Below are 13,679 nucleotides of genomic sequence, written 5' to 3' on the forward strand. Positions count from 1 at the left end.
GGCAATACCCTTCTTCTAAAAAAAGAAAGAAGGGGGAGATCGGAGGAAGAAGAGATGCATCTAACACTTTGAGGAGGCCTTGTCCTGTTTTTAGGTATAAAGTCAGACTTAGCGATAGATGTGATGAATAACCGCAAACAATGGATGGTGAAAAATAGAGGAAATATTCTAGGTACTTTACATCTCATTGCAGAAATCCCCCACCAAACCCAGGCTTCCTCTAGCTCCCTTCACCCAGCCCTCCACCTCCGCCTCTGTCTCCCTCCCTTTTCCTCACCCCCCCATTGCCAATTAGCTCCGAGGCCATAATGGATGTTGTTTGCCGTGTTTCCCTGTCAGCGGATTGAATTAGCGCCTCTGTGTGTGCGAATGTGTGTGTGTGTTGGTGTGTGTGTGTGAGTGATCATCTTATCGGCTCTTAGTACAGTAATGAAACACAGTTATAAATGGCTGCAATCCTGTTAACAAAACAGCACCTGAGTGCAGCCCGCTAGATAAATCAGAACTGGGCCGTCGCCACGCCGACCCGGCGGCTGTAGCTAAGGCACGGAATCACCAGGAGACAATTGAATCATTTGCTCACTGTCTGATAAAGCGTCTGTCTTTAACAACCGGATCACTGCTATAAAAAATAAGACTATTTGTTATCACTGTGTTTTTCCCTTCACAGGGTTCCACAGAAGTCTGGTTGAATTTCTGGTTTTGTAATCAAATTGATATTAAAACGGCAGCATATTTCTTTGTTTTGCAACATTTGGCGCTTTAAACACAGCCGTTTTGCTTCTGGTCTTTCTTCATCACACAATGGTGATATGGGTTGTCATGCATGCACTCTGTCTCTCTCTTTCACACACACACACATTCCTCTGTCTTTGTGCTGGGGGACTATTAAGACAGTGTCTAATGCTGCGACATACTCCAGTGCTCACACACTTAATTGTGTTAATGTTTGAGTTCACATAATCTTTCAGGGCTGTCATTCTCTCAGATTATTCAGCCCTGTTTTCAATTACTGAACGCCTCGGCACTGTAGGCCCAGAATGCATGATATACCTGTCCCTGTGTGTGTATGTGTGTGTTTTCATGCCAGTGTTTGTGTGTGTGTGTGCGAACAAAACGGGTAAAATGACTTTGTTCAGCTAAACAAAGATTGAGGATGAAGTAGCGTGAATTATTTTTATGCTGCCTTTCTATCGGTTACTTATTTGCTACAAGGCTGTGTGTGTGTGTGTGTGTGTGTGTGTTGCTGTATCTGTATGTTTGAGCCTACACCTATGTGAGTGTGTATGTGCACATTTGTGTATTTATACAGCAGCTCAGGCTTTCAACGGCCAGTCAGTTGAAAAATTGAACAGCTCCTCCTCAAACTCATTTTTAAACATGTCTGCAATAGTTTTGGCTACAGTCACTGATCACACCACATCATCAGTTATTGTGAATACATGAAGAGTGAACTCTGTTAGCGTTTCGACACACACACACCCACAAGCACCAGTTGAGCATGAGTCAACTTTACGGGAGTAAGAAAAATAAAAACCACATAGCACAGTCATTACGTGCTGAACAGAGACAACTCAACCACATCAGAGATGTGTGTGTGTGTGTGTGTGTGTGTGTGTGTGTGTGTGTGTGTAAGGAGAGAGAGAGAGAGAGAGAGAGAGAGAGATAAAAAGACAGAATACGTGCAAATTGTGTTTTTTGTGTGTACTCATGTCAGTCATCCTTCAGTCTTATTGCTGCAGGTCCACTGAAGGAATTTCCTCATCATGGTTTATGTTCTGTCACACAAAGTCACATTTGTGTGTACAGCAAGCGGCAACAACCACCACTTGAAGTTGAAGGCATCGCGGATGTCCCTTAAAATGCAGTAACACTGATGGTCGCTAGATGCTGGCTCCAAAAATTACCTGGCTGCAATAGCTTTCCATTCAAAAAGCATGGACTTCTCTCATGAAATACTAAGTCAATGAATTTTTCCATCGAGTCATTATAGTCTCAATCTCCAAATTCTTCCCCTCTAATAAGTGCGCTTGTGGTCATTTTGGAAATTATTGCTCAGTTAATAAGATATAAAGATGAATAGTACCTTTGATGTCTACCGTGTGACAGCTGTAATTGACAGATCGCCCCCCAGCTCTGGGACTCACAGAGCTTCTGTCGCAATATTCGGTAAGTTACTTGATAACGATACCTGCTGTGTTAGTTAGCTAATGTTAGAACAAGTGTGCACTACTTGGTGTTCCCGGTGAGTTAGCTTTAGCTTTGGTCTGAAGTAGCAGGCCGTGTTTCGAGAGCATGAAAGGCAACACCCCACACTTCTTTATGGACGGTCCTGGCTCCAAAAAGAAAAGATGGCACTGACCGCAAACCAATGGGTGATGTCACGCCTTGCTACGTCCCTCTTTACAGACTACGGTGTACAGTGAGGATTATAGTCAGATATTCAAGGTTAATTCCTTCGTCCTGTGAAATTGCAAGCTGTGTAAACCAACTCCATACAGCCTTGAATAGTGACTGTGTGCGCTGAATACCTCCAGGTCAGCAGGTGTAAATGTGATGTTGCGTGTGTGTACATCTGTTTGTTCTGTAATTGCTTAAATAGGGGCTGGAAAGGTGCGATAATAAAAGCAAAGATAGAATGCCAGTGATAAATAAAAGGCAAGTTCCACAATACAGTAGTCACAATGTTCCACTTATGTATATGATTGAAAATAACGTACCAGGTTAATGGTAAATATATCCATAACATACATTTCTTGTCATTATGTGTGTAGTTGATGGAGATGACATCTGTCGTGAAAACAACAAGCAGCTCAGGAAGCTTCTTTTGTTCACACTTTATGGTGAAATTTTCCTTATTTCAGTCAATGTTTTGTTATTACCAGTGATGTGAACTTAAAGAGTATATATAATGCACATTTCCAGATCAATAATCATATTCTGGGGTTACTACTATAATATCTTTGCATGATTTACAGTTTAAAACACTTTTTATTTATCTTACACTGGCCCTTAATGCAGCCCCTCAGTTCAGCCTCTGTCTGAAACAGGCTGTTTAAGCTCCTGTCTCTGCCCTCCCAGTGAGCCCACTCTGTTCTGATTGGTTAGCTTCCAGAAGCTGCCCTTCTCCTGAGGCTACGCAAACAAACATTTCGCTTCTTTTCCTCATTTATTTACTCAAAACATAAACTTCTCAGTGACATCCCTACATGTTTGAGCTGAATCCGATCCAAAATATGCAAGCGGACAACTTGAACAGCCCATGGAACAACCTCAAGGCTCATTTATGCTCAACGTTAAACACGGGTATGGATGGAGCCTTCTGTCCATACTCTGCATTCATTTCGTCCGTGTTTGTGCACATTTTCTTAAAGCTTACAGATACGGATTAGATGGAGCAGTACCACCGGAAATCGTTGGGGCAAATGGAGTGGGGATGCAGCTGGTGAATCCACCAATTCTTCAGCATCTGGGATGCATCAACGTATATATTAATCACCGAACAACAGAGACCAATTACCCAAATAACGACATGATAAGTATCTTGTTTAACATTGTGGTACTTGGAAAACAGCGGGATGTTTCTTCAATACAGCACCATATGCTATGCTGACTGCAATGAGTGGATGGATAACTACATTCAGGCCTATTATATTTTGAGCACTATATAATGAGCACTTAAAAAAACTGCAGATCTTGTGTTTATTCTTTGAAAGATAATTTACTTTTTATGTTTTAGTATTTCAAAGATATAGCGTATAATGTGGTGTTTTGTCCACCTGCTTTGATTTAAACTTTATAGAAATATTTACTAAAAAGACATTTTTGAAAAATATACACATAGAGAGAGAAAGAGAGAGAGTGCAAGAATAACAAAACCCAAGCCAACTGACCAACCTCAATTACTAACATTGGTAATATGATGACAGATGAGGTCATTTGACACCTGGTTGTTAATAAATGATTCATGTTTTTATTGACTACTTTGTAAATAAATATGAATTGCACAAAAAACAACTTGGCACCTATTGATTCACACTACCAATGCCTTGCATGTGGCTTCTCTGTTGTTCTAGCCACCAGAACATGATAGGGAGGCCAGTACTTAAAGTTTGTAAATTATCTTCTTCACCTGCATCAAGCTCAGGTACATTATCGTCCTCTGATGTGGCAAGCCCTCCTCCTCCTCCTCCTCCTCCACCTAGGGCATCATCACATGAGAAAAAAGAGAGAGAAGCTAGAAACCAAATCCATTTGACAATGCATCACTCCGAAGGCTGGAAGAAATTCGCAAGGAGACACTGGCAAACAAAAATGTATGCAACTTTCATGACCAACCTAAACATGTAAGCTTCCTGAAGCTAATGCCAAGTGGCTAGTAAAAGAAATATTGCAACTGATGCCTTATCAGTAAATGATAATGAATGAATGAATGAATGAATTAAAAGAGTACAATAAAACAAGCCACAATACACTATACCATAACCATTGTCTTCATTTTTAAGGCAATATGTGCATTCCTTTGTACTGTAGTGTTTTTTTTTTCTTTCTTGTCCACCAAAATCTGAGGTACACTGACCTGAATATGGTGGCATCAGGTTCACCTTCTGTGGAAATGCTTCATCACCCACAACGACAGGTGGAGTGATTATCTCAGTCCAGGCAGGGGAGCTGTGGGTGGAAGATGAAGCTTGCCCTGGATGAGCTGGGATCCAAAGCGGCTTCTCGAGAAGACTCCAGCATCACTCTCTCTGCCATAAGCGCCAATATTGACGTATCTGAATTTGTACCTTGCATCACAGACTGCCATCAAGATAAAACTAAAGAAACTTAAGTAGTTATATAAACTACCGCCACTGTTGGCTGGTGCTCTCACTCTGATATGTTTACCATCTATAGCCCCGAAGCAGTTGGGATAATTTCACAGCTCCCTCCTGATTACATCCCACTGTTCTTCTTCTGAAAAGGCCACAAACTCATCCCTGAGCCCAATCACATACAGCATGGCACACCTCCCTGACAATGCAGCTCACAGTTGCAGAACCCAGCTTGTAACTTGCTGCCAAAGCTTGCTGGCTGATCCCTGAAGTGAGAAAGCGGATGGTGACAGCTAGTCGCTCAGCCTCACTCACAGGCGCACGGTGTGAATTCCCATGCTTGATGTGATGGTTCACCTGGCAAAGCAAGTTATCGAATACCCTGGCGGACATCTGAAAGTATTGGAAAACTGCCTCCGCTTTTGCCTCTTTCTTAACAGGTACCTTGTAATGACCTTCTCCACTGTCGCCATGTTTGTTGTCCGAAACTTGTGACTCCGACTCTAGTGGATGTATTGCTCAACATCCATGCCAACATAAAGGATGTATGGAAGTTTGTGGACAGTGATGGTTACATCGTTTGAAATGGACGCATTTATTTTCGTACATAAAGGGAGCATAAATGAGCCCTTAGAAACAAAGACAATGGTCATTCGTAGGCATGTGCAAACAATCTGACGTCTTACCGATGGAGAAGTAGAGGTAACTTGCAAATAGAGAATTCATTAAGTTCACACATAAGTTCACCTCAAGTTTTGGAACTTTGACTATTTTTAGCATAGACATCCGACATTTTAACAGTATATAAATGACAGAAAATTGCAAAAAGCATGCTATGTCCCTGTAAAGAAAAACATGGTTGCAACATTTCCTCATTTTACAAGTTGTCGAGGACTGCATGACATTGAAGTGACTGGCTTTTGAAATATTGAGGGCTGTTCAGGATCCACTGGATATGTGCCATCATGTTTGGAGGATACTTTTAGAGGATTAAGACAGGTCTTTTCAACCTGCTATACAGTTCTGTTTTTGGTCTTGGAAAAATGGACTCTGAAGTAGGTGTCCTCTGGTTTGGGAAACAGCTTTGGAGGGACGGCGTAGGTCCCGTGAGCAGTTACAGCTTAGATAAGAGCACAAAATACGGAAACTTGGACAAAATCTGAAGGTCTTATTATGTAGTAAGGTACTGTTACAGAGGAGAGGAATGTCTCCACTGAGCCACGAATCTGAATTTACCTGTTGATGATCTGCTGCTGGAGGGGAGGATGACATCACAAGTCATGCCACCATGTGCATTGACTGATGATCTTTAAAAGATAAGGTCTGAGGAAAGATGACATCATGCAAATACTTCTCCTTTCACACTCTGTCATCTGTAAAACACGCGTCAGTTGTCCAGTAAACCTGTTCTGTCAGTTTTGCATACTGCCCAGATGACCTGATTTAGTTATTTTACTATCTACATAACTGACGAGGAACTTATCTTTCTTGTGTCTTGGGTGTGTTAATCTATCTGGTATCTTCATGCGGCTATAGCTACTAAATTTCATTTCAATTTTATTGTCTTTGATAAGTATACAGGGGATAGGAAAAGAAGGGAGGTGATCACACTGCTGTGACAGTTTTATGATGCTCTGTCTCTGTGGAGAAGCTGGTTGGGTCAACTGCTCTGAAAGCCTTTTCAATAATTTGTGAGGTGCACCTGTTATTTTGTCACAGCTGAAATTAAAGGCTTGAAAATTATATGATACACTGGAGAAGGCTTTTAGGTTAAAATGCACTCATTTACCAAAAAACATCATACTTTCTGTGGTGACTGCTTTGTAAAATAAAATGAGAAAAAAAAACCTGACTATTGGGTTACTTTGCTCCACAACGTGTTGATTTCAACATGAGTCAGTTTATGTCTTTCTACTATTTCGCCTGCTCACTTCTCCCACAAAAATGTAAATTTAAGAGAAAGCTGCATTGACCAACGGCAGATCTGTCTTTTTTTTGTCATGGCCACGTCTCCTCCTTCACATGAGGAGGAGGAAGGAAGGCAGGTCTTATAATACACTTCCCTGCTTCAAGGGAAACAGCTGCACATTGTCACTGTAAATGGATAGGTTGGGTTTGTGATATTGTGTAATTTCAGTCTTTTTTCCTACCTACATATTAGGATGAAAGTCAGGATATATTCTTAGGCATCTGTGTGCAGTTTAAAGTTAAGCTTAACCTATGAGTAAGCTGCAGTTTAGCTCTTTCCTGGATATCCACAAGATAAAGACATTTGTCTCAAAAAATTCCAATTAAATGTCAGATAAACTTCTTGTTTGTATGCATAAACAACCACATTTTCTTGTGTTCAACCATACAATGACAGCATATGTTTATAGTTTATATTTCTAAAAAAAAGAATTCCAATCTATAATTTAACTGTTAAATTGCTATAGGTTCTTGTGAAAATGTTAAATAGATGGTTTTAAGGTTAAAACCCTAAGTGTCAAGAAACAAGTCCTTTAAATTAAACGACAAAATATGTTGTTTGTAATTGCCCTCCAGAAAGACACACATCTGTTTTCTGGTCTGACACGACCACAGCAGGACAACATTATTCTATCAGTGCCTTCAAAAACTGTTACAACATCAAAGTTGCAAAGTTTTTTTCTGATCTTACAAAAATACACTGTTAGGTTTGGGCACAAAAATGACTTTGGTTAGGGTTAGAGAAAGATCATGGTTTGGGTTAAAAGAACTACTTGGTTATGGTTATTGCACAATCATGGCTTGAAAAAAAAAAAGTTCACTGTAAGAAATGGGAAATGAACAGCTCCCGTGTCACAGTCAATCATTTCGTTGACCCCTTCAACCACCTGCACCTCCTTCTCCTGTGACTTTCTGGCTCTATAACAACATTACCCTACTTTCTCCTCTGTTCCCGATGGACAACAGTCATAATTCCTCCAGCCATTGGAGGTTCATTATTCCATATAACCCTGAATGAATAAATATAGCATCCATGAGGAAAGAGGAAAAATAAGAAAATTCTGTGGAAATTGAACAATTGATTTTTTCTATGTAAATGAAGTTCCTCAGATAGTTGGGAATCCAATTTTCCAGAAAAGGATTTTGGACCAGTAAAGCTCACTGCCTTTGCATTTACCTTTCTCTTTCTCCCTTTTGACAAACAGGGCTAAACAGCATGTTGGGGCCGACCCTTTGTAAACAGGCTGTGGGTCTGGTCAAGGCTGCAGGAGCCTGTTAGAAGAAGGACAGGCCGGGGAGACAACTGAGGTTGTTTGCCATCAGGTGTGTGTGAAGATATCTCCAAACATTTGGACCCTGGAGATAACAGCATGCCAGAGGAGGCAGAGAGACAGACAGAGATGAGTGTATTTCCCCAGGACCACCTAAGCCGCCTAATCAAGATATGACTCCACTGCATGTGTTTGTGTGTGTTTGAGAGAGAGAGAGAGAGTGAAAGAGAGAGAGAGAGACAGACAGACGGAGAGAGTGTGTGTTTCTGTGTGTCTGTGCCTGAGATAAAAGGCTATGAATCAGAGGTTTCCCTCATCCTGATCCCCTATAGCAGGTGAAGCTAAATGCACGTGCCTGTGTGTGTGTGTGTGTGTGTGTGTGTGTGCGCGCGCACACACGCGTGTGTCAGACAACTGGGAGGCTACTCCCACAGCCCCCATCACACCACCTAGACCATGGAGACCAGACCTGCACAGGAGTAATGAGCAGTGCGCTGTTATGTCTGTGTCACTCAGTACGTGTGTGTGTGTGTGTGTGTGTGTGTGTGTGTGTGTGTGTGTGTGTATGGGGGCGAGTGATAAACGTTAGCGCTGTGATGTTGCATTAATTGCGTGCAGAGTCTTTGGTTCCCTCTCGCACAGTTAATGAAGACACAACACGTCGCTCTGGCCCCCTCTCTGACGCTCTGCTTTGAGTGCCACTGTGGCCTCCACTGCATTTGAGCACTGTAATTTGGCTTTTAAATGAAATAAATGAGTTATCTAGGAGATCCTAAGGATTACGATTATCATTATTTTTCCCTTAGTGACAAACGCCACGCTGTGATTGGTTAATGACTTTCTTCTGAGTGGCAGCCGTCCTATGGGGTCGTCCGGAGCGAGGAAAATGGAGAGGGAGTGGAAGGCGCCAATCTGTATGCCTAATGAGGTGCAATTATATCGCTGACTGTCTGTTGACGTGACCCCACCAAAACCCTCTATACACACACACACACACACACACTCACTTTCTCTTTCTCTCCTCTGGTGGTCTCTTCAGAAACTAGATTTTAGGTGGTTGAAAATGTGAATGTTAGCTGAACTGTTTATTGATGCTTAATGTGCTACCTACACTAGGAGGATTTCTAGGAGGATCATTCGTAAATTAAGTTTGTTTCAAATCTTTGTGTGTTTCTGTTTGGTAGATGTGCATCTCAGATGTACATTGCTTTGGATAAAAGCGTCTGCTAAATGAAATTGTGAGATTGTAAGGTAGGTTGCAGATTGTTAAATACAATTAAAGGTTGGAACGTGCTTCTCTCCGGCGATGTTCTCATGTATGTTGTCCTTTGCAGTTGTACAGATTTTGGGTAAAACTTTAAAGAGCTCAGAGCCAGTGTTCCATTTTGAACCCATTGCACAACAGGAAATTGGATTGACTTATTTGATGTGTAAGGCTGTTCAACGCATTGTTTGGAGTTGGGAGATGCACACTATGGCTCCTCTGTGATCTATGGTTACCCAGAGCAACTTTTTGTGTGTAGATGTAGTGTGCAGAAATATAATTTTGGCATAAGTCATGTTACAGATTCTCACTAAAGGAGCCTGTGACTTTTTTTTTTAACCAAAGCCAGAGTTGGACTGTATATAAAGATGGGTGCAGTGAGGTGTGACGTCACCCACTGGTTTCGTATTGGAGCCAGTTTAAAGCCCAGCAGTGGCTTAACGAGTCAGCGCTGGACACCCATGCAAGATAGTCAAAGCAAGCCTGGCTGCCCATCACAATCAGATGTAACATAATGTAACGTCAGTAGCGAATGAAAGAAGTGAAAGAATGCGGCTTTAAAACAACCGGCAACAAGGAAATGCACTGCAGTTGACAACTAAATGATTACTGGGGAAACAGACCGCCATGTTATAGAAGAGGAGTCATAATAGCAAGGCAAGATAGTGATAGATCAGCCTGCTTTTTCTTTCTCGGCTTCTTCTTTCAATTTTCACTTTTGAAATCTGCTATTGTGCTTGTACACCATTGCTTGTTTCTCACTTACTTGCTGTGTTAACTCTTCTGTGTGGATTTTGCTACGCAGTAGTACGCATGTCCATAATTACCATAACCCAGAATTGCACAAGCACAGTTTGCACATTTTTGAACATCCACTAATCCTTATTTAAACTTAATTTAAGAATGTAACATAGAAGTATGAGTCAATAAACTATATGCTTTTATATGTAAAACTGTTTTATGTTATTGTATTGTTATTTATTTGGTGAATGAATGACATCAAGTTTGTGACACTATGGAGCAGATGACTTGGCTCATTGAGTACTATAAATGCTTACTGTTTACCATTAAAGTTCAGTATGTATTCTGTAGACTCAGTACTCGAGATGCTCGAGATCTTTTGATACAATAGTGATGAAATAAAGAGGGGCCAAATAAGGGGTGTGGGGTGTTCCAAAATAACCACAAGTATACTTATTAGAGGGCCTGAATTAAGCGGATGAGACCTTAATGACTCATTGAAAACTCATTGACTTAGTATTCGACTTAGAGCAGGCATGTCCAAAGTCAGGCCTGGGGGCCAATCACGGCCCGCAGTCAGATTTTATGTGGCCCGCAGCTTTGGTTTTATAATGTATTATTTTTGGCCCGCTAGGACTGTCAAACAGAATAAATAAATCATAAAAGGTTCAAAATGCAATTTCTCCTTTTACCTCATGACGGCAGCACCACTTTAAGTCTATCAGGCTCTGTGACCTTGCTGTGAACCCTTCTCGCTAATTTCTGCCATGGCGCCTGTAAATAAAAAGAGGAAAGTTGACCGTGAGGGACGCCGCTTCTAGGAGAGATGGGAATTACAATATTTTTTCGCTGAAAATCGAGGCAATTGTGTTTGCCTAATTTGTCAAGAGACTGTTGCCTTGATTAAGGAATTCAATGTAAAGAGACACTACCAGACAAAACATGCTAATACATACGACAAGCTAACAGGGAGTGAGCGCGTAGAAAGAGTGAAGCAACTCCAAGCTGCTTTAGCCTCACAACAGCGACTCTTCATGTGGGCCTGTGAGTCAATTGAATCCGTCACCAAGGCAAGCTACGAAGTTGCCATGTTAATCGCCAAACATGGCAAACCTTTCACAGAAGGTACGTTTATCAAGGACTGTGTCATGAAAATGGTGGAGAACATTTGCCCCGAGAAGAAGCAAGAATTTGCTAATGTTTGCCTGGCTCGTAACACTGTGGCACAGAGAATAGAGGACATATCGTCAGATATTCAGAGACAACTTGGGGGCAGGGGAGTGACTTTTGATTATTTTTCATTGGCCTGTGATGAAAGCACAGATGCATCTGACACTGCACAGTTACTGATTTTTTTGAGAGAAGTTGACGATGACATGAACGTAACAGAGGAGCTGCTTGACCTCCAAAGCCTTAAAAGCCAAATGAGGTGTTCTGTTTGTGCAGCTGTTGATGATATGAAACTACCATGGAGTAAAGTTAGTGGGATGATTACCGATGGTGCGCCCGCCATGGTTGGTTAACGAAGTGTATTGTCCACAGTGATCTGCAACAAAGTCAGCGAAGAAGGAGGTAACGCCATTAAACTCCACTGTATAATTCACCAGCAGGCTCTCTGCGCAAAACATCTCAAATTTAATCATGTTATGAAACTCATGGTTAAGGCGATCAATTCTATTCACTCTAAAGCCCTTTACCATCGCCAGTTTAAGCAGTTCCTGTTTGACATCCAGGCTGAATACGGAGATGTAGTGTATCATACTGATGTGAGGTGGCTCAGTCGGGGTTCCGCATTGCAGCGATTTTTCTCTCTCAGACAAGAAATTGGACATTTTTTGGCTGAAAAGGGACAACCGATGCAAGAACTGTCAGTTGCTGTATGGCTGGCAGATTTAGCTTTTTTGGTTGACATAACAAAGCATCTGAATGCGTTGAACATTAGCCTCCAAGGACAAGACGCAGTGGTGAGCCAACTGTATGCGCACATTAAAGCCTTTGGAAGCAAGTTGCAACTTTTCCAGAGACACTTGTCACAAACTGAACCCTGCACCGCACATTTTTTAGCTTTGCAAGAGGTCATGGACAGTTTTCTACAGGAAAACATTGGTGCGTAAACAAAGAGGTATGCAGCAGCCATTGGATCTTTTTCTGTGGAGTTTAAGGAACATTTTCGGGATTTTGCAGCTATTGAAAAGGACATGTTGCTTTTTTCTTCTCCCTTCTCCGTGGACCCTCATGATGCTTCGCCACAGCTGCAGCTGGAGCTCATTGAGCTGCAGTGTGACAATGAGTGGCGTGGCAGACACCAGCAGCTTTCTGTTGTTGACTTTTACCGGCAGCTGGATAAAGGCAAGTTTCCAGAAATGCGAACATTTGCAAAGAAAATGTTAAGCTTATTCGGCTCCACATATTTGTGTGAGAAGACACTCTCTGTCATGAACTTAAACAAGAACTGCTTGAGGTCAAGACTAAATGACTTCCACCCACGTAACATTTTACGCATCTCAACCAATTCCCTCAAACCAGACCTGGCCTGTCTACTGAAATCCAGATCTCAGTATCACCCTTCTCATTAGTGTTAGTAAGTTACTCATCTCTTGGTCAATCTGAAATTCTGAGTGTTTTGAATGGTAACATCTGTCAATAGTAACAGTGAAAAGCCAAAAGCACATATATATTATAAATATATGCACTTGGACTTCTGGCACTTATTATATTAAGCTTTTGAATAAGGTTTGCCTATAAGTGCTGGTGTTGTACCTGTAGATGTGACACAAAATATTACTTTCTGAATGATCTTGTGAAAGACAAGAGCAAGAGTCATATGTTTTAAGCTTAAATGTTAACAGACTTTGCATTACTCATATAAGTCACATTTAAAATGAACATGGGGTTAAGATTTTTTATCAACTTCATGGAAGTTTAAGGTATCCCATACAGTTTATTCTATGTTATCTGACTCCAGATGTGGAAGAAAGGCAGAATTGTTTTTTTTATTTGTTCACGCCTGAGTGGCTTAGATTTGGTTACATTGCCATTTAAAAAAATGATAATTGTGACAATGAAAATACATTTTTTTATAGAACAGTGCACTTGTATGTAACTTTTACTGTTTAAAGAATGTCAGAAGGGACCACTGGCCCCTGGGAATCTTCACATTATCAGATCTGGCCCTCTTTAAAAAAAAGTTTGGACACCCCTGACTTAGAGAAATTGATGCTTTTTGAATAGGAGTCAGTTGGAGCCAGGGATTTTCTGGAACCAGCATCTGGCGGCTGTTGGTGGTATTGCACTTCTGCCTCAAGCCGTGGTAGCTGCTGCTTGGCCCTGATGGGATGAATCGACATGACCTGAGACCTTTTGCAATAAAACTGGCCCTGATCCAGTAATGAGGTAGACTTGTAAGCTCTGACCTGAGACCTGTGCGTTACATTCCTACGATCCTCAGTCACCCAGGGATTAAAATCCTTATATAGGATTGTTCTGTGGGTCCCAAAGTGCTCATGTTGGAAGTCACAGTATATACAGTCAACTCTGCCTTTGCTCCTCATGAGCTTACTCATGCTGGTGTTTAGAGGACATGGCTGGTGATATTTATATTTTTCTTATTGTCAACAA

At 41.4% G+C, this 13,679-nt stretch overlaps 1 long non-coding RNA gene across 1 annotated transcript; it reads right to left on the minus strand.

Moving 5' to 3' along the window:
* Nucleotides 1-3,950: 3,950 nt before the first annotated feature.
* On the minus strand, nucleotides 3,951-7,946 carry LOC122970630. The gene is made up of 2 exons (XR_006399273.1): nucleotides 4,580-7,946; nucleotides 3,951-4,201 (listed from the first exon to the last, which is right to left on the minus strand). It is a non-coding gene; the product is annotated as an uncharacterized LOC122970630 (long non-coding RNA).
* Nucleotides 7,947-13,679: the final 5,733 nt, after the last annotated feature.

Source organism: Thunnus albacares, chromosome 20 (genome assembly GCF_914725855.1).
Source record: "Thunnus albacares chromosome 20, fThuAlb1.1, whole genome shotgun sequence".
NCBI lineage: Eukaryota > Metazoa > Chordata > Actinopteri > Scombriformes > Scombridae > Thunnus > Thunnus albacares.